Here is a 27,394-nt window from a genome sequence, read left to right on the forward strand (position 1 = left end):
AAACAAATGCCTCAAAACTCATTAGCCGGCGATTCATTCTGCAACAAGACAATGATCCCAAATATACTGCTAAAGCAACAAAGGAGTTTTTCAAAGCTAAAAATGGTCAATTCTTGAGTGGCCAAGTCAATCACCCGATCTGAACCCAATTGAACATGCCTTTCATATGCTGAAGAAAAAAACTGAAGGGGACTAGCCCCCAAAACAAGCATATGGTTTATGGGAATTCGACAGCAGCCCTGATCTCACAGACTGAAACATGGCTTTGTCTCTCTGCTATTTACGTGTTTTCCTCAGCTCAAAATGCAACAACTGGTCCAAGTTTAAAAACAAGCCTCGTTTACATTGTCTGTCATTATGTGGAGTTTTGGAGGAGCATTTTCGTCCTCTGAAACAATCGTTGTTACATGGAGAAAATCGAACAAACGTATACACATACTTTTTTGTTTAATTTGAACTCTACACTCAACACAAGAAAATGAATTCACTTAAATTTTTTATATAAAAGCAACATGACAACCAAGCTTTGCAAATTCTTCATAGCTAATAATGTGGAATATGTTACAATTTTATTTCGTAGAGCACGACTACCAAAGTAAACTAAGACAATAAAGATTTATCCACCAGGACGACGGCAGGGGTTAAGGCAGAAAATGCAAATTACCTAGTGCGATAACATGAAGACCCAGTTTGCAATTCAGGAATTACTGCAGAATTAATGATACTGTGTTATAAATGCTGCATAATGTCATGTCAACAAGTGTTCAGTTCCACTGTGGCACGTCGAAAGAGGCCCGAAATAGATACAGATCTATCAGGATTTAAGCAAATGATATTAAAAAACTCATGGGTGAGAGTGACTGACTTCTGATGCTCAGTTACTCAGCAGTTTTGTATTCATGATTCCGCATTCTATGGCTCACAATTCTTTTTCATTTCCACGGGAAATTTAAGATCTTACATTTAAATTAAAAGGGCAAGACAAAAGCATATACAACGCTCCATTCTTTATTGCCAGTGTGGTTGTTACCAAGTTGAATCCTCTAACCTTTTTACAATTATTGGGTGGAAATGTTCCCAGTGACAGTAGTAAAGACACCCCTGAAACCTCAATGTTGCTTTTTATTTCGTAAACCGTAACCCCTATGACTAACAGGATTCAAAGTACACAATAAAGAAATAGAGGAATGTACTTGGCTAGTTATGTACCTCAATTTTTCTGGTGTCGTACAAAACAACACTACTTATAGACTGCACAGAGATCATAGTCAATACCATACTGATACTCTGAAACATAGAAAAATAGTTGCAGGAGGAGGCCATTTGGAACCAATGCATTTTTTATCCAGTGCTGCTTATAAAAAATACCATTTGCGAATTTCATCTTTGATTATTTTTAGTACAAATATATCTTAGATTTTTGGAATGAAAGAACCTTTCACAAATTTATTAGCTACAAGTAATACAAAGCTAAATGAAGAACTTGTGAAATACAGGCACCATTGCAATGTAGTTATCCATTGTGCACACAATCTGGTCACAAAAAGAGTAGCACAAGCATAAACTGCTTCAATAATGGCACATCAATAATTGGCCATAACACAAGAATTCCCCTGTCTTGGAATGCTCTGAGAAGACAGAAAGGCTCCAATTAAGGTAGCACTTCTAATACTAAGACACAAATGGGTACAGAAATGAAGTGAAATCCCAGCCAGGATTTTGCGCAAGTCTCCAAATTGCTTTTGAACTCCAGACAGGACAACTTGAAGACTTGCCAATGCCAGTTTTGTGGAGCAGTGTTCAGAAATACCAAGTTTGACTTACTTTCTCTTCTAGTTGGCAGTCTTAACCATTTGCAGGATTGTAGAAGACAATTTAGAGATAAGTCACCAAGTACCTTCTTTGATGACCAAAAGTAATTTATCTTCCAAGAATGTGCACCTCAGATGACATTACGTTGGTACAAGCTTGGAAATGTTGCTAGTTCTGGGATGAATAGTCAGCATTTACCCCAAAAATTATGAACGGCATCAGGAAGCCAAAGCTTCAACTTTATCAGTGCGTACTAGGCTGCTGAGACATATGCTGGGCAGGGTCTCTGTTGGCCTACAGCAGGCACAGTCAGCACAGGTAATTTACTTCAAAATAATTACATTTTGTTTGATCGATTTTTCTCAAACATTCAGAAACTTCCAAAACGCATGAATCTGGCATTTATCCATCAAAAAGATTTCCATCAGGAGACCTGCAAGTGGTAAGTTCAGGTGTGCAAATGGCAAGCAGAGTGACAAAGCACCGTCATACATCTTGGTCAATGCTCTTTTTCTGTTACCTTTTTCATTGCCAAGTTGAAAGGCAAAACAATGGAGTTGGGCAAATGACAATAGTAATGCTCACATGAGCTGTTGGTCTTTCATTGTTATTCTAGGAATAACTAAATAAATTGGGTAGGGAATTGAATTAGCACAGGACATATATATAAAATATCCAAACCGTCGTCTCAAATGGAAGGATCGCTTAACGTCTTGGAAGTGATGAACGAGGAAATATTGTATTTTCGGCCCGGGATCAATTATTTTCAGATCTCAGGGATTTGTTCACTATCCTGATTGTGCAGGATGGAATTTCCATTGGCAAACTATTGTTTGTGGGGATGGTGAAGCGAGTGCAACACTTGCCAGAGCAGAGTGGGAAATGGTATATTCCAGGTAGTTGTGTTAATAATGGAGATAAATAGGAAGCCCAGTCTTAAAGTCAAGAGTGTCACAGTGGAACAATTAAAATCTTAGTTGCAGCAGCTTAACAGACTTGGAAATGCAACACCCAGATAAATATAATAAAAAATTCAATAAGTTAAGCATAATACAAGTACAAAGAATAAACAAAGTCCACTGTGCAAACAAGGACATGACCCATATAATTTCATAGTTGCTGAGGTTAGAGCTGTGTGACATTCAAGAGCCTGATGGTTGCCAGGAAGAAACTACTGCTAAGTCTGGTGGTCACAGTTTTCCGACTCCTGTAGCAAAACTATAGTGTGACCAGGGTGATGTGGGTCTTTGATGACATTGGCTGCATTTTTGAGACAGCATCAACTGTAAACGTGGAGGGGAAGTGGGAGGGGGTGGTTACCGTGCCTATGACGCACTGTGACTCTCGGTGATTTCTACCATTCCTGGGTGGTCAAGTTGCCAAACAAAGGTGTAATGCAATCAGAGTGCTAGTCACTGGGCAGATCTTCAGATATATGCACGCCCAGGATCTGGAGCACTTCATGGGTGCATGGGTCCTCAGCTTTCCTTTTGTGTAGTTAACAATCAGCTCCTTGGTCTTGCTAACCTTGAGAGCAAGATTGTTGTTCTGGTACCATTCAACATGGTTTTTAATCTCCCTCCTTTACTCTGACTCATTGTTACCCATTAATCTTCCAACAACTAAGATATTGTTGGCATATTTAAAGATGGTGTCATAGCCTTGTCAGCCTGCAGAGTTATGGGTATAGAGACTAGAGAAGGGGACTGAGCACACAGCTTTGAAGTGCTCATCTGTTGATGGTTAGGGTTGTCAAGGAGAAAGTGTTGCAAATTGGTACTGAACGTGGTCTGCCAATGAGGAATTAAAAGATTCAGTTACATAGAGATGAGTTCAGACCCAGTTCTCCAAGTTTGATAAGTTTGGAGGGGATGATGGTGTTGAATGCTGAACTGTAATCAGTGAATAATAGCCTGATGTGTTTTTATCATCCAAGTGGCCCAATGCAGAGTGGAGAGCCAGCGAGATTTCATCCCCATCTAATCAATTGTAGCAGTAGATAAATAATAGTGGGTCCAGATCCTTACTAAGGTAATTAAACTATTTAGGTAGCTAAAAGAATGGAATGGAATCAGGCCACCACATGAAGGGTTAGAAATTTGAGGGCAGTTATATTCCCTACATTAAGAATGACGCAGTGTATCAAATTAGAAATAGTGAGGAGTGCAATGAAGACTAAAGACTGATATCCAACAGGAGAGGAGGCAAACTAAAATTCCCACTGTAATATCATTCATCGAGAATAAAAGCTGGGGTTGGGGGATGGTGTTGAAGGGTAAACAAAAAGCTCTTTACTGTTATGATGTTCATCCAATTGCTCAAGATTGGTGTTTAGGCAAATACAGGCTGTTATTTAAGGAAGAGGAGGAAAGTGCTGTGTTTCAGGGGGATCAGGCATTCACATGCACAAATCTATCTTTAGAAACAAATCTGCCAACTCTTGTCCGCCATCCCACTTTCAATAATTGTACCTGGTGTGGATGAGAGCAGATCTGTAATAGTGCATACTTTTGGCCTCATCACAAAGATGCACTAGCTTTTTAGGCAAGGAAACCACATCAATAGTTGCAATAAGTGGTCAGAAGTGAATAAACCATTCATTCTACAGTGCTTAAAAGAATGAGGGGTGATCTTATTGTCTATTGCTTATGCAATCTTGCGTTTCTGAGTGAATGCCAAGAAGGTATTGAGAAAATGGAAACATGTTGTGCAAAGTCAGTGTTCAGTGGAAACAACCAAGCAGAACAGATAATTAGGTCTGGAAAATGATGGCTCAGTTCGTAATAGTATACGTGAAGATGGGAATAGTCAGTACAAACAAAATATATTTGTGTAACCCAAGTGAAATAACCTTTTCAACAGACTCTGACGATTTAGCCTTGACATTCAGCAGCATTACCATTGCTACTTCACCCAATATTAACATCCTGGGTAGGAAGGAAATGCAGACGCTGGCCTACACCAAAGATAGACACAAAATGCTCAAGTAACACAGTGGGCCAGGTAGCATCTCTGGAGAAAAGAAATAGGTGGTGTTTCAGGTCGCGATCCTTGTCTGAGTTACTCCAGCATTTTGTAGACAATAGACAATAGGTGCAGGAGTTCAGCATCTCTGGAGAGAAGGAATGGGTGACGTTTCGGGTTGAGACCCTTCTTCAGAGATGCTGCCTGACCTGCTGAGTTACTCCAACATTTTGTGATACCTTCGATTTGCATTTCCTTACAATAATCTATCCTGCTGGGGAAATATTTTGCAGCTCTGTGACTGATGAGTTTAAATGTTGGGCCTCCCTGATAATTAACATAACACTCACAAGAATTGCAGTGGTTCATCACATCCTTCTCAAGCTGACGATGAATTTTTCCTGTAATTTTCCAAAGATCAAGGTAACTCTACCTTAAGGGATCATAGATTAAAAGTATTATTTATGAATGCGCAAAGTATAAGAAGCAAAGTGGATGAGCTTGAGGCTCAGTTAGAGATTGGTAGATATGACATTGTGGGGATTACAGAGAAGTGGCTGCAGGAGGATCGGGACTGGGAACTGAATATTCAGGGTTATACATCCTATAGAAAGGACAAGCAGGTGGGCAGAGGAGGTGGGGTAGCTCTGTTGGTGAGGGATGAAATTCAGACCCTTGCGAGGGGTGACATAGAGTCACTGTGGATAGAGTTGAAGAATTGTAAAGGAAAGAAGACACAAATGGGAGTTATCTATAGGCCCCCAAAGAGTAGCCCTGATATAGGGTGTAAGTTGCAGCAGGAGTTACCACTGGCATGTAACAAAGGTAATGCCACTGTCACAATGGGGGATTTCAATATGCAGGGTGATTGGGAAAGTCAGGTTGGTTCTGGACCCCAGGAAAGGGAGTTTGTAGAGTGCCTCCGAGATGGATTCTTAGAGCAGCTTGTACTGGAGCCTACCAGAGAGAGAAGGCAATTCGGGATTTAGTGTTGTCCAATGACCCAGATGTAATAAGGGAACTCAAGGTAAAGGAACCGCTATGTGGTAGTGACTATAATATGATTAGTTTTAATCTGCAATTTGAGAGGGAGAAGGTGAAATCAGAAATTTCAGTGTTGCAGTTGAACAAAGTGGACTACGAAGGCATGAGAGAGGAGCTGGCCAAGGTCAAATGGAAAAGGATCCTAGCAGGCATGACAGTGGAACAGCAATGGCAGTCATTTCTGGGCATAATCCAAAAGATGCAGGATCATTTCATTCCAAAGAGGAAGAAAGATTCTAAGGGGAGTAAGAGGCAACCGTGGCTGACAAGGGAAGTTAGGGATGGAATAAAATTAACAGAAAAGATGTATAACACAGCAAAGAATAGCGGGAAGCCAGAGGATTGGGCAACTTTCAAAGGACAACAGAAGGTTGCAAAAAGGGCAATGCGGGCTGAAAAGATGATGTACGAAGGGAAGCTGGCCAAGAATATAAAGATGGACAGTAAAAGCTTGTTTAGGTATGTTAAGAGAAAAAGATTAGTAAAGACAAATGTGGGTCCCTTGAAGGGAGAAACTGGTGAAATTATTATGGGTAACAATGAAACGGCATAAGAGTTGAACAGGTACTTTGGATCTGTCTTCACTAAGGAAGACACAAACAATCTCCCAGATGTACGAGAGGATGGAGGATCTAGGGAGACAGGAACTGAAATAAATTTGCATTAGGCGAGAAATAGTATTGGGTAGACTGATGGGACTGAAGGCTGATAAATCCCCATGGCCTGATGGACTGCTTCCCTGGGTACTCAAGGAGGTGGCTCTAGAAATCATGGATGCATTGGTGATCATTTTCCAATGTTCAATAGATTCAGGATCAGTTCCTGTGGATTGGAGGATAGCTAATGTTATCCCACTTTTCAAGAAAGGAGTGAGAGAAAAAACAGGGAATTATAGACCAGTTAGTCTGACCAGGATCCTTTTCCATTCGACCTTGGTGGGGAAGATGCTGGAGTCAATTATTAAAGAAGTAATAACAGCGCATTTGGATAGCAGTTGAAGGATTGGTCCAAATCAGCATGGATTTATGATGGGGAAATCCTGCTTGACTAATCTTCTGGAATTTTTTGAGGATGTGACAAGTAAAATGGATAAGGGAGGGCCATCGTATCTCGATTTTCAGAAAGCCTTTGATAAGGTCCCACATGGGAGGTTGGTGAGCAAAATTAGAGCACATGGTATTGGGGGTAGGGTATTGACATGGATAGAGAATTGGTTGGCAGACAGGAAGCAAAGAGTAGGAATAAACGGGTCCTTTTCAGAATGGCAGGCAGTGGCGAGTGGAGTGCCGCAAGGCTCATTGCAACTATTTACAATATATATTAATGATTTGGATGATGGAATTAGAAGTAGCACTAGCAAGTTTGCAGATGACACAAAGCTGGGTGGCAGTGTGAACTGCGAAGAGGATGTTAGGAGGTTGCAGGGTGACTTGGACAGGTTGAGTGAGTGGGCAGATGCATGGCAGATGCAGTATAATGTAGATAAATGTGACGTTATCCACTTTGACGGCAAAAACAAGGAGGCTGATTATTATCTCAATGGTGTCAGATTAGGTAAAGGGGAAGTGCAACGAGACCTGGGTGTCCTTGTACACCAGTCACTGAAATTAAGCGTGCAGGTACAGCAGGCAGTGAAGAAAGCTAATGGCATGTTGGCCTTCGTAACGAGAGGATTTGAGTATAGGAGCAAAGAGGTTCTTCTGCAGTTTTATAGGGGCCCGGTGACACCACATTTGGAGTATTGTTTGCAGTTTTGGTCTCCTAATTTCAGGAAGGATGTCCTTGCTATTGAGGCAGTGCAGCCTAGGTTCACGAGGTTAATCCCTGGGATGGCGGGACTGTCATATGAGGAAAGATTGGAACGACTCGGCTTGTATTCACTGGTGTTTAGAAGGGTGAGAGGGGATTTTATAGAGACATATAAAATTATAAAGGGACTGGACAAACTAGATGCAGGAAAAATGTTCCCAATGTTGGGGGAGTCCAGAACCAGGGCCACAGTCTAAGAATAAAAGGGAGGTCATTTAGAACTGAGGTGAGAAGAAACATTTTCACCCAGAGAGTTGTGAATTTGTGGAATGGTTCTAACTCTCTGGGTGAATTCAAGAGAGAGTTAGATAGAGCTCTAGGGGCTAGTGAATCAAGGGATATGGGGAGAAGGCAGGCACAGGTTACTGATTGTGGATGATCAGCCATGATTACAATGAATGGCGGTGCTGGCTCGAAGGGCCAAATGGCCTCCTTCTGCACCTATTTTCTATGTTTCTGTTTTCTATGGGATCACAATTTTAGATGTCAAGTTAAACTGATGAAACATGGAACTTGATTTTATATACCCAACATTATAATACTGTGACCATTATTAAAGGAAACATGGAACTAGTTATTTAGAACATTTTGTGACCTAAAGCTTTGTAACCACTTGCCCCCACCTTCACTCCATAACTGACAGTAAAATACTTTAATTCAACCATTAGAACAATATTTTGTTACCCAAATCAAATCTGTTCCCTTCAGACCAATTTTTCTCCTCCTACAGGGGTTGTTTTGCAGTTTCTAACACCAGGGGCACATGATATTATCAGTTCTGAATTTCACCCCATCCTTCTGGAGAAATATCTAGTCTTCAAAAGGTCAAGAACGTGCCCATTGTAAATTGTAATTGACAAGACTTCCCGATCCACAATACCATAAGTTAATTATTACAACAGGTTGATAAAAGACAGTACACTGAGCTCCAGTGAACAAATTCACTAGTCAAGTGCATCCAGTTGAGGGCAGCTGACTAAATAAAGTCATGTTATCAATCTCTTATCCATATGAGAATTAGGGTGATTAGCAATCAACATGCACGCAATACATACATAAAAGATGTGTTACACAAAGCAATAGTACAATTCAACCAATATGTTAGTCGCACAATATTCAATATTAATATTTTATCACTAACAGTTTGCACAATAAACATTAAAAATTACATCTCTTTCAACTGAAACTGGCAAACAGCCAAGCAGCTCCAGTAAGGCAGCCTTTGGATAGAACAAATGCAACCTGTACCCTTTACATCCACCCAATCCATTTTCAGGGTAACACAGCAAATGAACACTGTGGCAATCATGATTTTGCCTGTTGCAAAGTATCACTCAAGTGCCCACTGCAGCTCCACGGTGCTTCATTTGAATATGGAACTTACAGATGCAAATAAATGCGAATCCTCAATGTTATGTAACAACGATCATATCCTATCTGATATGTAGGTGAATAATGCAGCCAGCCCATTTGATTAAGGAAAGCATCAATGATGATAATATTTCCCCAAATTCACAGAAACTGGCTGAAGGCGGCCATTCAGCCCATTATTTCTGGACTAGCATTTAGAATGAGCGCTAATGCATAGCTACGCATTCTTGCTTTTTGTCCACATCCTTGCAATTTTTCTATCCTCAGCTACCTGTCCAACAAGTATTTATCTAATCACCTTCTATAATCTTATTATTTCAAATCTGGTAAAACCAGCGGAAACATTCCCTTCATTCTAAAAAAAACAATAATAATGATCGATTTGTGACAAGATACAAAAGGGAATAATTTTTTATAGTTTAGAGAAATCTTTGTTTCTTTGTGAGATTGCTTGTAACAACTTTTGGTAGGAGGAGGAGAGCAGTTAACTTTTCAGACCTCTTCTCAGAAGGCAAGTCCTTCACCCTGGTAAACCAATTCTATTGGCTTTGTGGGCCTATACGGTCCTGAATATTCTTGTGGAGACCCAACCAATAATCGTACAAATCTGGCACAATCAATTTCACATTCTGTGATTTCATTTTTTAACAGGAGTGAAGACTGCCTCATCACAATATCTGTGTGCACCAAAATGCTGGATTGCTCATTTTCCAAAATCAAGCTGCTGAAACTGTCATCCATGCTTTGTTCCGAAATTCCTTATTGTTGAATAACTTCCAAAAACTCCTGTTGAAGACCTTGTTTCAGTAGGGAATTCATGGTTAGGCAGTACACAATTTAACAACTACCCAATTTTTTCAATTGTGCCTGACAAACCTGCAACCATAGAGCACCTTGATAAGCAGACATTAGGGAACTAGCTTATAAATTGCTCTCCAAGATGCACACCATCCTGACTTGGGAATAATTTACTAATTCTTCATTCTGGCTGGGCCAAAATTATGAAATATTTTGATCAAACTGCACAGTTAGAGTACTGTCAGCAGGGCTGCAATTTAAGAAAGGGTCCCACCACTTGCTCATGGGCCTCAGGAATGTACTAGTACTGATCTCCCCAATACCATCCATATCCTATCAAATATTTAAAATACACATTGTTGGGTTTGGTACCCAACAGGATATGAGTCCTGGTACCAGGTTTGTCTCAGGTCATAGTAACAAAAGAATTTTAAGTTCTCAGGCCCAGGTCAGATGTGACTGACGCAGGTACTTTATAAATGTGTACACAGTAGTTCAATAGTTCACAGACTGACTACATTGTACAAACCTGACAGAACACAACCATGTATTGGATTCAGATTGGGAGCCACGTTGTGCATCCTGGGTTCAGGTTGAGCAAAGTTTTAATTCTATACACAAAGCTGATTTTAAGATGACTTTCCTCAATTTATTTAGCATAATGGGGAATACTGGAAAAAGGAATGTTAACAAGAACAAGTGGACCCGTTGGGCCCAAACTTCTCCTGCATTGGTGCAGCCCCTCTCCTCCCCCCTCCCCCCTCCCCCCCTATTCCCCTCCTACCCTACCCTCCCCACCCCCTCCATCCTCCTCAACCTCCTTACCCTCAATCCTCCCTCCACCCCCCTCCCTCCCTCTTCCCTCCCTAGGAGATAGATTTTAACTTTAAAATGTGAATAACTTAAAAAATATAACAACGATTGCAGTAAAACTACTTGCATTACCATTAAAGCAATGACGGTGAGTAAGGTGGGCCTAAAATTGTCGCGCTATCGTGTACCGTTTTGGCTGTAGTTCGATCGCAAATAAACAAAAAACGAGAGTTTTAGTATATAGATAAAACATTTTTCAAATATTGTAATGGACACTCTAAGTGTCAGATGAACAGATTGGCCTTTAAGCATTTATTCAAAAGAAACTTTGAAAAATGGAGATGGACACAAAGTGCTGGAGTAACTCAGCAGGTCAGGCAGCATCTCTGGAGAAAATGGATAGATGATGCATTGGTCAGGACTCTTCTTCAACTTGTTTGTAATAGGGAGAGTGGGAAAAAATGGGAAGTGAAAAAAATCAAGACAAATCAGGGCCAGCAACAGATGATCTCAGGCAAGGAAGTTCCCTGATAGAATGATTTTTGGATGGAGACAGGGGTGTGCCCAAGAGGGATACATACATAGATGGGAGTTGTGGAGCTGGTTAACTGACTTCTCGCGGGGGAGGTGAGGGGCAAGAGAGACGTTTGTAATATTGGAGAATTTAATGTTCATACTGTTAGGTTGTACGGTCCCCAGGCGAAATACGAGGTGCAGTTCCTCCAATTTGCATGTGGCCTCACCCTAGCAAAGGCGGCCCAGCACAGAAAGGTCAATATGGAAATGGGAATGAGTGTTAAAATAAAATGAAGGTTAACATTGTGGAGAAACGCAACCAAACTTATCCTCCTTGGGCAAATAGTTAATTTTGTCCGTGCATCTTAATTGCTCACATTACCCCATTTTGCATAATCAATCATCATTTAAATCATCTATGTATTTATATTTAGACGTGGAAATTCACTTCCAGCATTGTGGCAGATTTAGCAAAGTTGTGCAAGTCAAACCTAACGTAAATGGCAATGAGTGGCAACAGGGTTACCTGTGTGAACAATGGCAAAAGCCATTGCACTTCCAATTGTGTGCAGTTTTGCTCTCCTAATTTGAGGAAGGACATTCTTGCTATTGAGGGAGTGCAGCATAGGTTCACCCAGATAATTCCCGGGATGGCGGGACTGACATATTTATATATATATTTTTTTCATATTTCAGATACAGCGCAGAAACAGGCCTTTTCGGCCCACCAAGTCCGCGCCGCCCAGCGATCCCCGCACATTAACACTATCCTACACACACTAGGGACAATTTTAGGGACAATTTTTACATTTACCCAGTCAATTAACCTTATAATTAACCTTAGTCAAATAACAATGGGTTGACTGGGTTTGTATCCACTGGAATTTGGAAGGATGAGAGGGTGTCTTATAGAAACATAAAATTCTTAAGGGATTGGTCAGGCTAGATGCAGGAAAAATGTTCCCCATGTTGGGAGGGTCCAGAACCAGAGGTCACAGTTTAAGAATAAGGGGTTGGCCATTTAGCACTGAGATGACAGCGCCCTTACACATCTAATAATAATAATATTCCCAAACTTGATGAACAGCTTGTATCTCCAGTTCTTCAACATGACTTTTTATTATGGTACTTCTGCTCTATCTTTCTGTAACTAGAGTGGAAGTGATCAAGGCACAGAGTCTAATGAGATTTGTGATAAACCAAGCTATCTCATCTTCTTCTATTCACATGTGTGCCTTTTTGAAAGTCCTGGTTTGAGGGTCTTGTGGGAGAACTCTAGCGTGACTATTTCTTGCTGCTCAAATCCATGAATGAAGTGGTACCAAACACCTAGTGGCATTTTACAAAACAGAAACCAAGTTCCGTATTGCTTCGACTAGTGGGGTTTTTTGTGCATGAAAATGTCTTAAAACATTTGCTTTTGAATCAGCATGTGGAGTGGTTCTTTGTTCAGGATCATATAACAGAGTCAAGATATGTTGTCCTGAGGAACTGTTCATAAAATGCCAAATCACGCATGGACCTATGACGAAAATCAACCTACTTCTTATAACGTTCTAAACTCTCTCCAATTTTAAATATTTTACCAAATCCTTTGAGTATAACACGTGTGTAAATAACATAGCTTTTCTAAGAATAGGCTACAACCCTAATGTTGATGGAATAATGTAGCAGGAAAACATCTTTATTTTGAATCAGGTTTAGTTTAGAGATACAGCGCGGAAACAGGCCCTTCGGCACACCGAGTCCGCGCCGACCGGTGATCCCCACACATTAACACTATCCTATACCCACTAGGGATAATTTTTACATTTAACCAATTAACCTGCAAACCTGTACTCTTTGGAGTGTGGGAGGAAACCGAAGATCTTGGAGAAAACCCATGCAGGTCACGGGGAGAATGTACAAACTCCATTCAGACAGCATCCGTAGTCGGGATTGAACCCAGGTCTCCAGCGTTGCATTTGCTGTAAGGCAACAATACCGCTGCTCCACCGTGCCGCCCAATATGATTCCTATTTCACATGGCCTCAAACTTCTCAGCCTTTCTCTGTTGCAGTAGTTATAATTCATTGGTAATACAGGAATGGCAACAATACCCTCATCCATAGAGGCAAATATCAAATAAATCAAAGCCAAATCTCCCCAAAGTGCAACGTTTAATGTTCTTTAAAGAATGTGGTCTTAAAGTGTCAAGCAGCCCTGGTACTTAACGATGGTACCAACAATCTCAACTTTGGAAAATAAACCATCAACTTAATTTAAAAACGAGGGCAGAAAAGGAAGCAGCATAGACTATTGGAGTACAATAGCTGCAGGAGATGGACTTCCATTCATCATTCTATCAATTATAAAATAGACAATTTCTTGAATGCAAACAAGGCACAATTATGCCATCATTTACTTTGGGTTTTTATGCAGTTGGTCTTGCAGTTATATTTTTATTATTAATTGGGTGGCTTTTCAAGCCTGTGAAATAGTTTCTCAATGGGATTTAAAAAAATAACAAAAACAAATAATTTTTAGATTAGGTTCTACTCAACAAGTTATTGTTCACTCTTGAGGATCCAGGTTTCAATCTATAAACAGTCACTCAATGATGACACCGTCTCCAATCTTGCATCCTCCCATTTAATGATTTCTTGATGAAATACTACACTTTGTTGTGGGTTTGAATATTAACGTTCATGTGTTTCATGGGACATTTCAAACTAAATCATTTTGGTGTTCCTTAAATGAGACCAGTTTCAGATCTTGCAAGTTGAATAGAATGAGTATAACGATGCTTGCTAGTGTAACCAGAGTTGAATTCCACTCTGCACTGTAACAATCCATTGGGATCAATTTTGTACAATTAACTGTCTATACCATTAACTGCTGATATTCACTGGAGACAATTTTAAGTAATTTCTTCAGAATCAAAAAGGTTTCAAGCATTCTAAAGTAATGTTTGTGCCAATTAAGGCTGTTTGTCTGCTTGATGTTCGTCTAACCAATGCAAAATTGTCAGCAGAATCAAGTGTGTTTATTGTTTTAATTTAGGTTTATGTTAAATGGTAAATCTACAGACCCATGGAAGAGGTGTATTGACAATTTTGTTATTGATACCACATGCCCAGAATGTAAATATGGAAACAGGCACAACACTGCACTGTACAGATCAAAATATTACTCCTTCAAATTGAAATGAGCCAAATTGTGTCAAAGCACAATTCCAAAATATATTGTATATTAACACTATGAAGGACGAGAGACCATGAACTTTTGCAATTTCCAATATAAAAAGGAAGTTTTTAAAATTAACGTTGACTTCAAAATAAAATCTTCAAACTTTGCTGTCCCTTTGAGTTCCCAAACTGGTCTTTAAAAATGAAAGTACATAATTGACAGAGATTCTGTTGGAAGGGATTTGGGTGTGCTTCAGAAAAAAACTGGCAATATGTGAAAGATAAATACAAGAGGGCTGCAGAACTCACTGTTCCCCAGCTCTTGGGACATGGTAAAAGTCTATATTCTACTAAAACATTGTCTTTGAATTTGCATTACTGGCTGGTAAAGGCACAGAGAGGTCACAGCCAAAGATCTGTTCACAAAGAAAACTTTGTCGCAGCAACTGGAAACTGCCTGACATAATATGACATTGAAGACTTTTGGTCACTTCACCACCTATCTCATTCCTTCAAGCAGCATCCAATTTCCTCTTCATCATGGTAAACCTCTTCTGCACCCTCTGCAGACCCTCCACATCCTTCCTAGAATGTGACAATATGAACAAATGTGGCCCAAAGTTTAATAACTTTCATACCGACTTCCCCCACCGAGGAAAGCAAGTCTGCAGTATGTCCTGTTATCAATACATCTACTTATGTTGCCACTTCCACGTTTGCACCCCAATATCCCTTTATACATCATTGCTTATAAGGGTACTGCCATTTACTGCATACTTTGTTCCTGCATTTGACCACCTGAAATGGAACACCCCACACTGGTCTGGATTAAACACCATCTGCCATTTCTCTGCCCAAATTTCCAACTGATCTATATCCTGTTATATACTTTGATTACCTTCCTCACTATTCACAACTCCTCCCAAATTTAATTTCATGTGCAAACTAAATGTGTTCTTTAAATAAAGTAGTGGCATACTCACTGGAGAAAAATGAGATGCATTCAGGACATGCTTTAAGTAAGAAACTAAATTGGAAACCAGTGCCAAAGGGCGGATTTTAGTTATTTTGTGAGAGAACAATCTGCTTGCAGTTGCCAATTTACTCGGAGGATTCTGGAGAACCTAAAAAAAACCCACTTAACAACAGATTGCAACTAAAAGCAAAATCAGCTCTAGGCAAACGATGAATTGGATTCTGCATGTGGGAGGAATTTAATTAACCCCAAACTGAATTGTGCTATTTGGTTTGCTAAATACAAAGATTTCTTGTTCAAACACACCAAGACAAACACCTTCGTGTTATTCCTTCATGGATGGAATTCATAAAGGAATGTGTATCTTAGCGTAAATAATTTGAATTCACTAAAATTAATCACAGCACAAATGGAGAATTTCTTATGCAAGATAGAACCCTGACCAGGTGTTGTTGTCAGTTGGAAGTTTAATCCTGCTAGCACAAGACCAAGCCTTGCACGAGTCTAAACCTGCGCGCATTGCGAAGTTGGGTTTGTTAAATGAAACATCAATAAATAATTCAAAGCTATTTTGTTGGTTTTCCTTATGGCTACGAAGCAACGATACTAACAGTTGTGGAATTAAGAGGCAAAATGTGAAATACACTTAAATGAATACAAGAGGCTTGAGATCAAAATTCCTCACAAGCCAGAACAGAATAATCATGAAATCAGCAATGGAATGAAAATTTCTCTTTGCATATAATTAGACCGTTTTTGAAGGGGTGGGGAAATACCATTTTAAATTGAGCAGCAGAAAAGTAGATTTATTTACTGCAGCTACAGGAAAAAAAAGTGACTGAATCTCATCACCTTAGATTTGCAATTTATTGTATTTCAGTCTCTTGAACACCATGAGGCGTGATACATTTAAGTGTAAAGCTACATATAAACAAATCAAGTATAAAACCTATTTCAAATTGTTTTTAAACCACCACAACTCAACTCTTCACCTTATGCGGACTTGATACAATCAACTCTCCCCGCCAACCATCCCTGCTTTTCCATTGAATGCCAGCTAATTCATGAAAACAAAAGCCTGAGTCTAACAACAAACAGTGCTGGTTCTTTCCTCAAACTGCATCCTGGATAGTCAGGATCACATTTTAATTGAAAATTATGAGATTGTAAATAATAAAAGTTGGATTGAAAATAGTGTAGAGACAATGAGAAAAGGCCACAGTTCAGGGACTTCTGGATTGTACACAAATTTGGTCAAATCACCATGAACTATTTAAGATTTATAAATGAATAATATATAATATCTTAAAGTAGTGGAATAACATAACTAACTGTAATGTTGACTTGTGTAATCTGTATTTTAAACATAAGTAAACATTGAAATAACACTAATTAAAAGCCATATTCCCTCAAGACACATTTATCAATCACTGCAATAGATCATTCTAAAGTTATAAGGAACTTCAAAATTATTTAAATATTTTGTCACAATTTTATTATGCTGGTTGAGATCCCTATAAATTCAGTAAGCAGTTGTACTTCCTATACTTGCACATTTAAAAAGGCTTTGCTATTATCAAATGGAAGTACAGTAGAACTCTGATAATCTGCTTTGACTGGTTAGAAATCCCAATGATTTGCCATCTGGTTTGGTGTGCTGATTCACTGGACACTGGAAATAAACATGCAGGTACAGGAAATATATGAAGACTAATGGTTTGATGATCTTCATTTTGAAGAAATTGGAGATCAAAAATAAGGAAATCCTTCCAAATCTGCAGAGGGCGTTTGGTGAAACATCTTTTAGTTACAGTCGGTACTGTTTCAGTATAAGCATCTGAAGGAGGATGTGTTCTCTTCAGGATCAATGCGAGGGATATTCACTAGATCAATTCCCAGGATGAGGGGATTATTCTATGAAGAGTGATCAAGGGTTTGGTTTACACATACTGAAGTTTAGAGGGAAATGCAATTTCACTGAGATTAGGCGTTTCCTCCAACTTGATAGTTGAAATACTGAGGTCAGTGAGGCTTGTGTTCAGTCACTCAAGTCTGAGATGAGAAATCACCAAAAATTATGCACCCTAGAAAATTAGCTGGAATGACTGTAAATGCTCAGTGATTGGGGGTACATGAGGCTCAGATTTGTGAGTACCAAAGAACAAAGAATGTGGTGTTTAGGCGAGAAAATGGAAGAAAGACATTGCAGCAGTCATGATACTGAATGGTGGAATGGGGTCTAAGGTTTGTGTAGCCTACTCCTGCCTCTATATTTCATATTCTCAACCATCCCCACTGGAATATCAAGATAGACGAGTTATTATCAACCTGAATGGCAAAATAGACTCCAAGCGCTGAACAGCCGACTCCTGTTGATATTTTCTTCCTTTGTCTGACTTATAATTTGCTAAAATAATAATCACACCATTTATTGTATTTTGGATGTTAGTTAGGTTTGATCTTTTAAACATTATAAAGATACTGTTTATAAAATATATGGTGCGGTAGGTATGCACTTAAGCGGCAAGTAAATTCTGGTATTTAGAAGTGGAATGTAAATTTGAAAAGGTAGAATGGGAATGCAACATACATTACACATGAATACTCAACTAAATAGCTCTTTCTAAAGGACAATTAAGCACAAAAGCTTCAGAGTGTGCAACTGCTCAGCAAAGTCTATTGCAGATTGTCAATCAGTAAAAGACAATCAGGTAGCTGTACCGAGCAACTTTAGGCCCAAATAGATCACACGCATGTCAGTGCACTGGAATTTTAACCAGATCACTCCAGGTGGTCCAGAGTTCAGTAAAAAAATTCAAAAGAACCAAATAACAATTGGTCTACTTGTACAACATAACAAATCTATAGATGGAAACAAATTATTTGCAAAGACATTGAATTGTGTCTTACAGCAAAAATACCAGTGGTTTAATAATAAATATGCAAAGGATTTGGAAGATGGAAGACAGCCTCGAGATCAGAGAAACATTTTGTCGGAAATTGAGATGAATGGTGGCAATAATCTATGTCTGACATGCTACAAATCTGTGGGAATCAGGAAATGCAGATGCTAATTTACACAAAAGGACAAAGTGGTGGAGCAACTCAATGGGTCAGGTCGCATCTCTGAAAAATATGGATAGGCGACACTTTGGGTCGAGATTTTCTTCAGACTGATTGTAGGGAGCCTGGGGGGGGGGGGGCGGGGGGAAAGTTGGGAGACAGGAGAGGCAAGACAACGCAAGACAGATAATAGGTGGACACAGGTGAGAGGGCTTTTGATACGCTGATGGTTGGAACAAAGTCTAGAGATTAAAACAGAAGTTGCGAGAAAGATTGAGGACAAGCAAATTGTGAAGCCAGAGGAAGGAATGTAGGGCGGGGCGGGGAAATAGGCACACATCTAGGTAGGACACGGGAGGGGGAGGGGGTTGTTAGACGTTACCTGAAATTGGAAAAGTCAATGTTCATGCCGTTGGGTTGTAAGCTACCCAAGCCAAATACGAGGTGCTGTTTTTCTAGTTTGCATGTGGTAGTGAGGGAATGGGAAGGCCTTGGCGGACAGAGCGCAAGTGTACAGCAAAGTGGTCACCGAGTCTACACTTGGTCTCACCGATGTACAGGGGCCCACATCAGGAACACCAATGCAGTAGATGAGGTGAGAGGAGGTGCACGTGAACCTCTCACCTGGAAGGATTGCTTGGGTCCTTGAATGGAGGCAAGGGAGGAGGTAAAGGTACATCTCCTATGGTTGCAGGGGAAGGTACCTGGGGAGGGGATGGTCTGGAAGGGATGATTAAATTAAGGAGTTGCGGTGGGGCTGAAGCAGGCAGAAAATAAGAGTCTGCCAGGACAGTGCTGTTTGCGGATTTTAGGAAGAAGATAAAAGTGGGTGGGTCGCGATGAGATCAGAAATAGTCTGGGAGATGATGGCCAGGTGTTTGTCTGTGGGGTTATGGTCAATGGGTAGGTACGAGGACGTGTCTGAGAGTTGGCGCCTGGCCTCAGCACAGCAGATGTCAGCCCGCCAGACTGCAATAGCAACTCCCATGTTGGCAGGCTTAATAACAATGTTGGGATTATTGCCGAGTGAGCAAAGGACTGTGCATTGAGAGGGGGTGCTAAGGGGAGTAGAGAAGTCAAGACCAATTGATGAGACCTGGAAGTTGGGTAAAAAAGATTCAGAGAGGGTAGAAGTTCATGAGAAGGGGGAATGTTGGAGACAGGAGAAGGGGTCATCACTGGGCTGCAAGGTCTTCTTTCCATAGAAAAATGCCCGGAGGCAGAGAATGCTCTACATCATGGCAGGCCTGGAACTCGTTGAGGTGGGGGCATCGGGGTACAAAGGTCAGGCCTCTGTTGAGCACCAACTGTTCTGCATCCTTAAGAAAGGCATCCAGGGGATGGTGAAAACATGACAAGAGTGAGGGCTGGGGTCAAGGGGTAAAGGGAGGCTCGCGAAAGATTCTGTGCGGGGGTGGGGGGGGATGATGGGGACTTAAGGGTGAGGGTTACGGGACATTGCACGGTTGGAATAGGAGGAAGGGTGCAGGACCCAATGGTTCCATTATCAAGGTTCTCTGTTGGAAAGGGGAGGGAAGCAACAGCACCCAGGAGAGTCAGCAGGAGATACAGTCCATATGATGCCGTTGGAGCCAGCATCGTGGAGGCCTCCAGCCTGGAAGTGGGGCCGGAACTCAGGTGAGTCAACGACTCCGGCTGGAGTTCCTCCGGCACTTTGTGTCCTTTTGTATTAATGTCTGCGTTACACCTAGAAAATTATGCACTTGCAGCTTTTAAACTTGAACAGCTTCTATTTATGGTACACTTCAAAGCAATACAAAATGGCAATGTATCAGAATCAAAGTGAAGGTATAATCTCAACTTGTTTGCAAAACCGAACCCATGCTAGACATGCCTCTTTCAAACACTTTGCACAGCCTCATACAGGTTCTAAACACTACTCTGGAGCCAGATCATTAAAAACAGACAGAGCAGGAATTCATGTTTTAAGGTTAGTCTGACCCGAGACCCATTTGATTTATACTGGACAAATATTTTTCCAAATTGGCTGTGCTCAAAACATAAAAAATGAATATGCAAATCTGTTAAGTCTCAAGTTTACAGCAACAGCTGAACTGTCAACAGTCCTGCATTCAATGCAACCAAATATTTCTGTCAGCAGTTTCATGATGCCATTTTTGTACAGTTGGTTAAGATGTCTAATATTAAAGATCTAATTCAAGACAAAGATTATATCGTACACCATTGTAAAAGTAGATTTTTTTTTTTAAATCAGAATTTTCAGGTGTTGCTGACAAAGGCGGCTACCCTTGCACCTACCCAATATCAATATTAGAACAACTGAATGGTTTAAGGGCCTGCTAGGTTACTTCTGAGGACATTTATAAGTCACCACGTGGGTTTGGTCCGTAGCCAGAAGCAGACAGTATGTAGAGAATAAATTTCTTCCCCTAAAGGACAGTAATCAATCTCTTTAGGGCTTCACAAAACTCCAGTAAATTTTGTTATCATCATTGCCACGACTAGTTGTTATACAAATTTCAGATTATTAACTGAATTTACATTCCGCAAGCTGCCATGAGAGATTTAAACCTCTTAGTTAGGATCTCCAATTACTAGTCTGGTAATTTAGTCACTACAAAATCATCACACCGTAATCCAAATTTATCTAGCTACGTTTACCAAAATGCACTAGACAGTATTAAATCACCACACCTCATGGAACCTGGATTTGCCTAGGGGGGAGCATTGGGGGAAAAGGAAAGTATGAAAGCATTAATTTAGCCATAGTGCAAATTTGGAGGAGCTCAGCATACAATGGCAATTTTTTCTTCTCGGGCAGTTTCCAAGGAAGACGGGTGACTTCCTTCCACTCTGGTTCTGTGGTGGCTACTGAGGCCAATGTGAGAATCAGTCTGTCCATAGATGGGGAAGGAGGTGGCTGCAGGATGTTTTTTTGGATTTGTGGTGCTGCCACCTACCACTGCCTACCACTTGTGCGTTTGTGTGCTCCAAATGCACCTCCTTGCGGCTCTCAATGCCACACCAAATGCTCCTTTCTCCACGTTTGGGCAATCATGGGTCTGAGATTTCCAGGAGTCGCGGAGAATGTTGCACTCTAAGCAAGAGTTGAGCATATTCCTGGTTCTTCAGGTCAGCTCTGTTGGACAGGCCAACTTCCTCGCCGAAATGACACCAGTCTCCCGAAACACTCTTGCGAGTCATGGGATGGAGGATGTTATCAGATGGGCAGAGAAGTGGTCAGTTAACAAACTTCACACAAAAGCAAAACAAAAATGCATGGGAAAGCTGAAACATAAACTCAAAATTTAAGAAATACTCATAACGTCAAGCAGCATCTACAAAGAAAGAAAGAAAGAGTTAATGTTTCTGATCAATGGCCTACCATTAAAACTAGAAAATCCTGGTAAACAACATGTTTTGCATTGAAGAAAGGGAGTGGTGGTGAGAACAAAGAGAATGTATTTGACAGGGTGCATTCCAGGAGAAACAAATGATTGAAAGAGAGCGGTGAAGGCTCGTTAATCACATTCAATCTGTTTAGAGAGATGTGGAGGGTGAGGAATAAGAACAGAGGAGAAAAAAACAAAACAATGATGGAACTTTTCGTGAGCCAGCACATTACATTGACTGGGAACAAGAAAATATTGGAAATATAAAGCATGTCAGGCAGCATCTGAGGAGAGATGAAAATTTAGTTAATGTTACAGGTCGATGACTTCATATCAGAATCAGATGCAACTCCTGCCCATTTATCTGTTTCTGTTCCATTTTACAGACTCAAACTCACTATTGATTGCAATCATGTATGGTCTTTTCACTGACTGGATAGCAAACAACAAAAAAGCTTTTCACTGTACACGTGCAAATAAACGAAACTAAATGAAACAACCATTGTAATGCGAATGTATAGGAAAGAACTGCAGATGCAGGTTTAAATTGAAGGTGGATACAAAATGCTGGAGTAACTCAGCGGGTCAGGCAGCATCTCTGGAGAGAAGGAATGGGTGACGTTTCGGGTTGAGACCCTTCTTCAGACTGATGTCAGGGGAGTGGGCGGGACAAAGGTAGAATATAGTCGGAGACGGTAAGACTAGTGGGAGAACTGGGAAGGGGGAGGGGATAGAGAGGGAAAGCAAGGATTATCTGAAGTTAGAGAAGTCAATGTTCATACCGCTGGGGTATAAACTACCCAAGCGAAATAGGGGGTGCTGTTCCTCCAATTTGCGCTGGGCCTCACTCTGTACCTCTTCCAATACTCAATGTTACCATGCTCACAACCTGCCTTTGATCCCGACTTCAGGCACCATCTTCGTAGAGTTTGTACATTCTCCTTGTGACCCCATGGATTTCCGCTGGGTGCTCCTGCTTCCTGCCACATCTAAAAGTTGTGGGGGCTGGTAGATTAACTGGCCAATGCAAAATGCCAAAGTATGTGGATGAAAAGGTAGAATCAGAAGGGAGTTGATAGGAATGTGGGGACAATCAAAAATGGGATCAGTGTAGATGGGTGTTTGATGGTAGAACACACGGTGGGCTGAATGAAGAGCCCATTTCCATGCTGCGTGGGGGACTGAATGCGCCAGATTTTCCAGTTTGTGTCGGATCTGGCCATCTGTACTGTTAGCTCAGTTCTTCTCTTTCACCACAGAGGCTGTCTAACCTCCTGAGCACTTCCAAGATTGTGCATCTTTTTTTCATAACATACTGTACAAATACAGGTGCTCTCCAGCTTACACTGCCCGTCCGATTTGCAGGCTGCTGCTGGGCTGCAGGCATCTTCTGCTGGGTGGGATTTTGGTTCATGGAACATTTCCAACCTGTGAACTGTTCGGGTTACAGAACTCTCCCATAACCCGAGGATGACCTGTAATGTGTAAACCTTCACAAAGGCTGCGGCAATGGAAATAACAGGTAACTTGATGCCGAGCATTAGGAGAGAGTTACCAAGAGATTGGTACTGTCAAAGGGGGAGGGAGAAGTAGAGGACTGGATTAAGGCAGGATACGCCATCACAAATGACTGGTGAGGAGAGGAAAGGAAAGGATGAGCACGAGCAGTGTAGCGAGAAGGAATAATATTAGGTGACTGAGGAGGAACAAACACCAGTGTCAAAAATGTGTGATTAAATGGAATTTTGAATTTGGATATCTGGTTAGATATGCAAATGTGTGACATCTATTCAACAACCAAATCATAATCCTATTTGTCAGGCAGCACCAAACATTCAAAGAGTGAATTTTCATTCTGCTAATTTCAATAAAAAATGGTTGCAGCATATGCAAGCAAATCTTCCACACCATGCAACACATCTGCTTTTATATTCAACCAGTCTTGGTTATATACAGTTACTGTAAACATACACAATTACCTCATTTTAGCCACTATATTTGAATATTTAGAGGTTGACATTGGCCAACATTATACAATGTTGGATTGCAAGAAATTAATTTAACCTGTCTGTCAGCAGAATCAAAACGTCAAAAGCAACAAATACTGCAAAGTCTTAATTATCCAATTTATCCACAACATAATCACACTTGGAGCCAAACAGATGTTTCTCCACAAGAGGTTTACATGGGCATTATCTTGACTTTTATCGTTATCCTGACAGTAACAAAAGACAAATGCTGGAAGAACTCAGCCAGTCAAGCAGCATCTGCTGAAACAAAAAACAGTCAGTGTATCGGCTCAGGGGCCCTTCCTCAGTTCTCAGCATTTGTGCTTTTGTTTCAGATTCAAGCATGGCAGCTTTATTTCATTTCCATTTTTCAACAGTACACATTATTTGGAGTCAAATGTTAGGTTTAGATTCAGTAAAATAAGGAAGTACTAAGAACTGAAATATTTGATTAGATATGGCCAACTGCAGCATATGAGATCAAAAGCATAAAACTCAAGTTAGATTGTATTCCAGGAGGCACTAAAGACTGGCACACAAAAGAGGCGCATTTTGATGGGCCACCAACCTGAAGCGTCAAGTCTGCTTTTTTTCTCCACACCACAGATGCTGCCAGACCTGTTGGTGTTTCCAGTATTTGTGTTTTACAGCATTAATAGTAGTTCCCAACAAAAATATATTTGCTTGAAACTCTTATCCTAAACAAAGAGCAGTTTTACAGACCATCCATCTTAATATCATGATGCTTCAAATTGCATTACACTTAAATGAAAAACTTTAGAAGTGTAATAACAATTGTCAGACAGATTTGTTCACAGAGGTCCCTTAACTATAATGTGATGATCAGACAACCTGTTTATATTGATACCTGAAGATTAAGATGACAGGAAGAACTTCCCTGGCCTCCCTTCCACCCAGCAGGGCAGATGAAGTCGCAGTTTAATGGCTCATTTGAAATATGATAACCAGAATTGTTTGTGTACAAAAATAACTGCAGATGCTGGTACAAATCGAAGGTATTTATTCACAAAATGCTGGAGTAACTCAGCAGGTCAGGCAGCATCTCAGGAGAGAAGGAATGGGTGACGTTTCGGGAGACCTGAAACATCACCCATTCCTTCTCTCTTGAGATGCTGCCTGACCTGCTGAGTTACTCCAGCATTTTGTGAATAAATACCAGAATTGTTTGGATCATTAACTTTCTTTCTATCAGAAAGTTGATCAAGTAGAGTTCCAATACTTTCCAATTAGAACATTAACAAAGAACCACTCTCTTGCAGACATTCAAGTAGCTGGTTTAACAGCAGCACAATTAAGGACCTCGAGAATAAGTTATCTGAATGCTTCACCATGGATTTTTGAGTAAAACTGAAAATAGAAAAAAATTGAAATTGCCTATTTGCAACTTGATATAATTTAAGTGCTCCAGCTAATTACAAATTACACACAGCTAGAAAAAGTTTATTTAGATTGGCATTTTAAGAACACTTAAAAAAAACATTTTGGATTGATACTTTTGATAAAAGCAAAAGCAGATACTGTGTATGATGTTAACACAGTGGACATCACTGCACTGACAATAAGATTTCTTTAACTAAATTAAGGTTTGTAAAATTATAAATTATTTTTGCCAACGCACGTCTGAAGGAGATGCACTAATTTAGCTATTCTTTTAAAAACTGCAAATCAGTCATGATTAATTTTTCAATGTAACGTGAAAGAGTTAAAACTGCAGATGCAGAATTATGCAGTAATTATTTGCAATTCATGTCTGGTAACCTATTGACTGGAATTCATTGGCAAGCAATAGGTCTTACCTGTTAGTCTCATGCTGACCAGTGGAAAGCAGACAGCCGTTCCAACCGAAAGACAGTGAAAAGTGAGATCAGGATATCACCTCCTATCCAAATTAAATGCTTTGATCATATGACTGTAAAGTGACACCTTAACCACGGGCCTGGTGGCTGCTCGTCCACATCAAAGCACAAGTGGTAACTTCAGATCTTCAAAACGTCTACGCCACAGGGAAATGTTTAGCTCGATCGTCCAAGGAAAGTAAACGAATAAAAGAGAAGAGCTTGCACTTCCGTACACAACTCTTTCACTATTAGGAGAAAGAGAGAGAGTGATTAATCCTTCCAAAGCTCAAGCAAACAGCCAGCAAGCCGCAGATATTTGGGTCTGGGGACAGGCACACAGGTTAGGACACATGTGCCTTATAAGCACAATCTCACATGCCTCGGATTGAAAATTAACTGGCTCAAACAGAAGATCTGTGGTTAAATAAATGTGAAGTAACCTCCTGGTTGGCTCGAAGGGCACGCCTCCTTTGATTCAATGTCATGGATTGTGTTCTCACTGATCAAACAGCCAGAAGGTGGGAACCAAGATTCATACTTGAACTGAAGGAAAATGTTGCTAATTAAGAGTGATGACTCACAAAAAAGGAACAATATTAAAAGCACCTCAGTCACCCATCCCTCTTGCACTTAGCTGTGATGAAATTCAAATTCAAAATCTCTATTAGCATTCGAACTCCAGGCAGGTCAAAATGTGTAAAGTATAACAATGAATCATGGTTAGGTCAATTCTTGGGTCCATTATGAAAATAGAACACGAGACTGAGGCAATGAAAGATTTAGGTTTATTATTGTCACGTGGACTGAGTACTGAAAATCTTTGTTTTGCTTGCGATCCAATCAATTCAGATAATACTTTCTATAAATATAATCAAGCAAAACTAAAGTACAATAATAGGTGGAGCAAAGGGAAAGTTGCAGAGTGCAGAATATAATTCTCAACACTGTAGTGCATTAGTTTCAGTGACTTCCCCATGGAAAAAGGGCCTGAAGACAAAAGGAGTTTCTTTTAACTTTGAAGTCTTATCACCAACGGACGCTTGTTAACATTGACAAACCGTATGTGCACCACGGAGCAAGAAAATAGAGCCTTGTGTCTCTGACAGACAGAAATATTTATGTCTGATGATCTGGGAGCCCGCCTACTTTTTACGTGGCTATACATTTGAGCTACCTACGTGGAAGATGACTAAATAATAAAGTCGATTTTTTTACGAGATATTTATTTTACTGTCATAAAATGTCAGATAGTATTGATCTGATTAGTACCTATTAGTGGTCACAGTGTTACATGACACATCAATATATCAGATTGGGTTTATGTTATGGTAAAACACGCAGGTCATGTTGGTCTTTCCTGAGTGTGCACCATGCCATTGTGCACAGTTCTTCGCCCAGGACAGGATGACTCGCTAGGTTTCGCTGCATCTGTCCTCAGTAATTGATCGCCTCAATTTTTTGTGTCTGTATTTTTCTGCAAACACTTTCAAACTAACTTGAAAATAGAAAAAAAATTGTAAATAGTAGGACATGAATCAGCAATTAATTTTAGAGAGGAGTAGACTAAAACAGATAAAAAATAAAAGCTGTTGTGCTACTGAGAAGGTTCATCGGTATATAAGCACCATCACCAACAATCCTTTCAGACCTTGCCAAACTACTTTCATAATATTGTTCCTGGTAGGAACTTAACCCTATACATGCCTTGCTTGCCTCTCAGCCATCACAGCCGGATTAACCAAACAGCCGGGGGGGGGGGGGGGGGGGGGGGGGGGGGGGGGTCGGAGTGTGCTGAGAGTCCGCCTACCTTCATTGGGGA

The 27,394-nt window shown here is 40.4% G+C and overlaps 1 protein-coding gene across 6 annotated transcripts in view; it reads right to left on the reverse strand.

Moving 5' to 3' along the window:
• The window catches only part of kank1a (KN motif and ankyrin repeat domains 1a), a 226,973-nt gene that overhangs the window by 71,823 nt on the left and 127,756 nt on the right, over positions 1–27,394 (reverse strand). The window contains exon 1 of one of the 6 annotated variants that reach the window (XM_078396077.1): positions 25,534–25,770. The exons of the other annotated variants lie outside the window; for them this stretch is intronic. The gene's annotated coding sequence lies outside the window, so the exon portion shown is untranslated. Of the gene's footprint in view, positions 1–25,533; positions 25,771–27,394 lie in introns of those variants that run through there. 6 annotated transcript variants of the gene reach the window in all.

This window comes from Rhinoraja longicauda, chromosome 3 (assembly GCF_053455715.1).
Source record: "Rhinoraja longicauda isolate Sanriku21f chromosome 3, sRhiLon1.1, whole genome shotgun sequence".
Taxonomy (NCBI): Eukaryota; Metazoa; Chordata; class Chondrichthyes; order Rajiformes; family Arhynchobatidae; genus Rhinoraja; species Rhinoraja longicauda.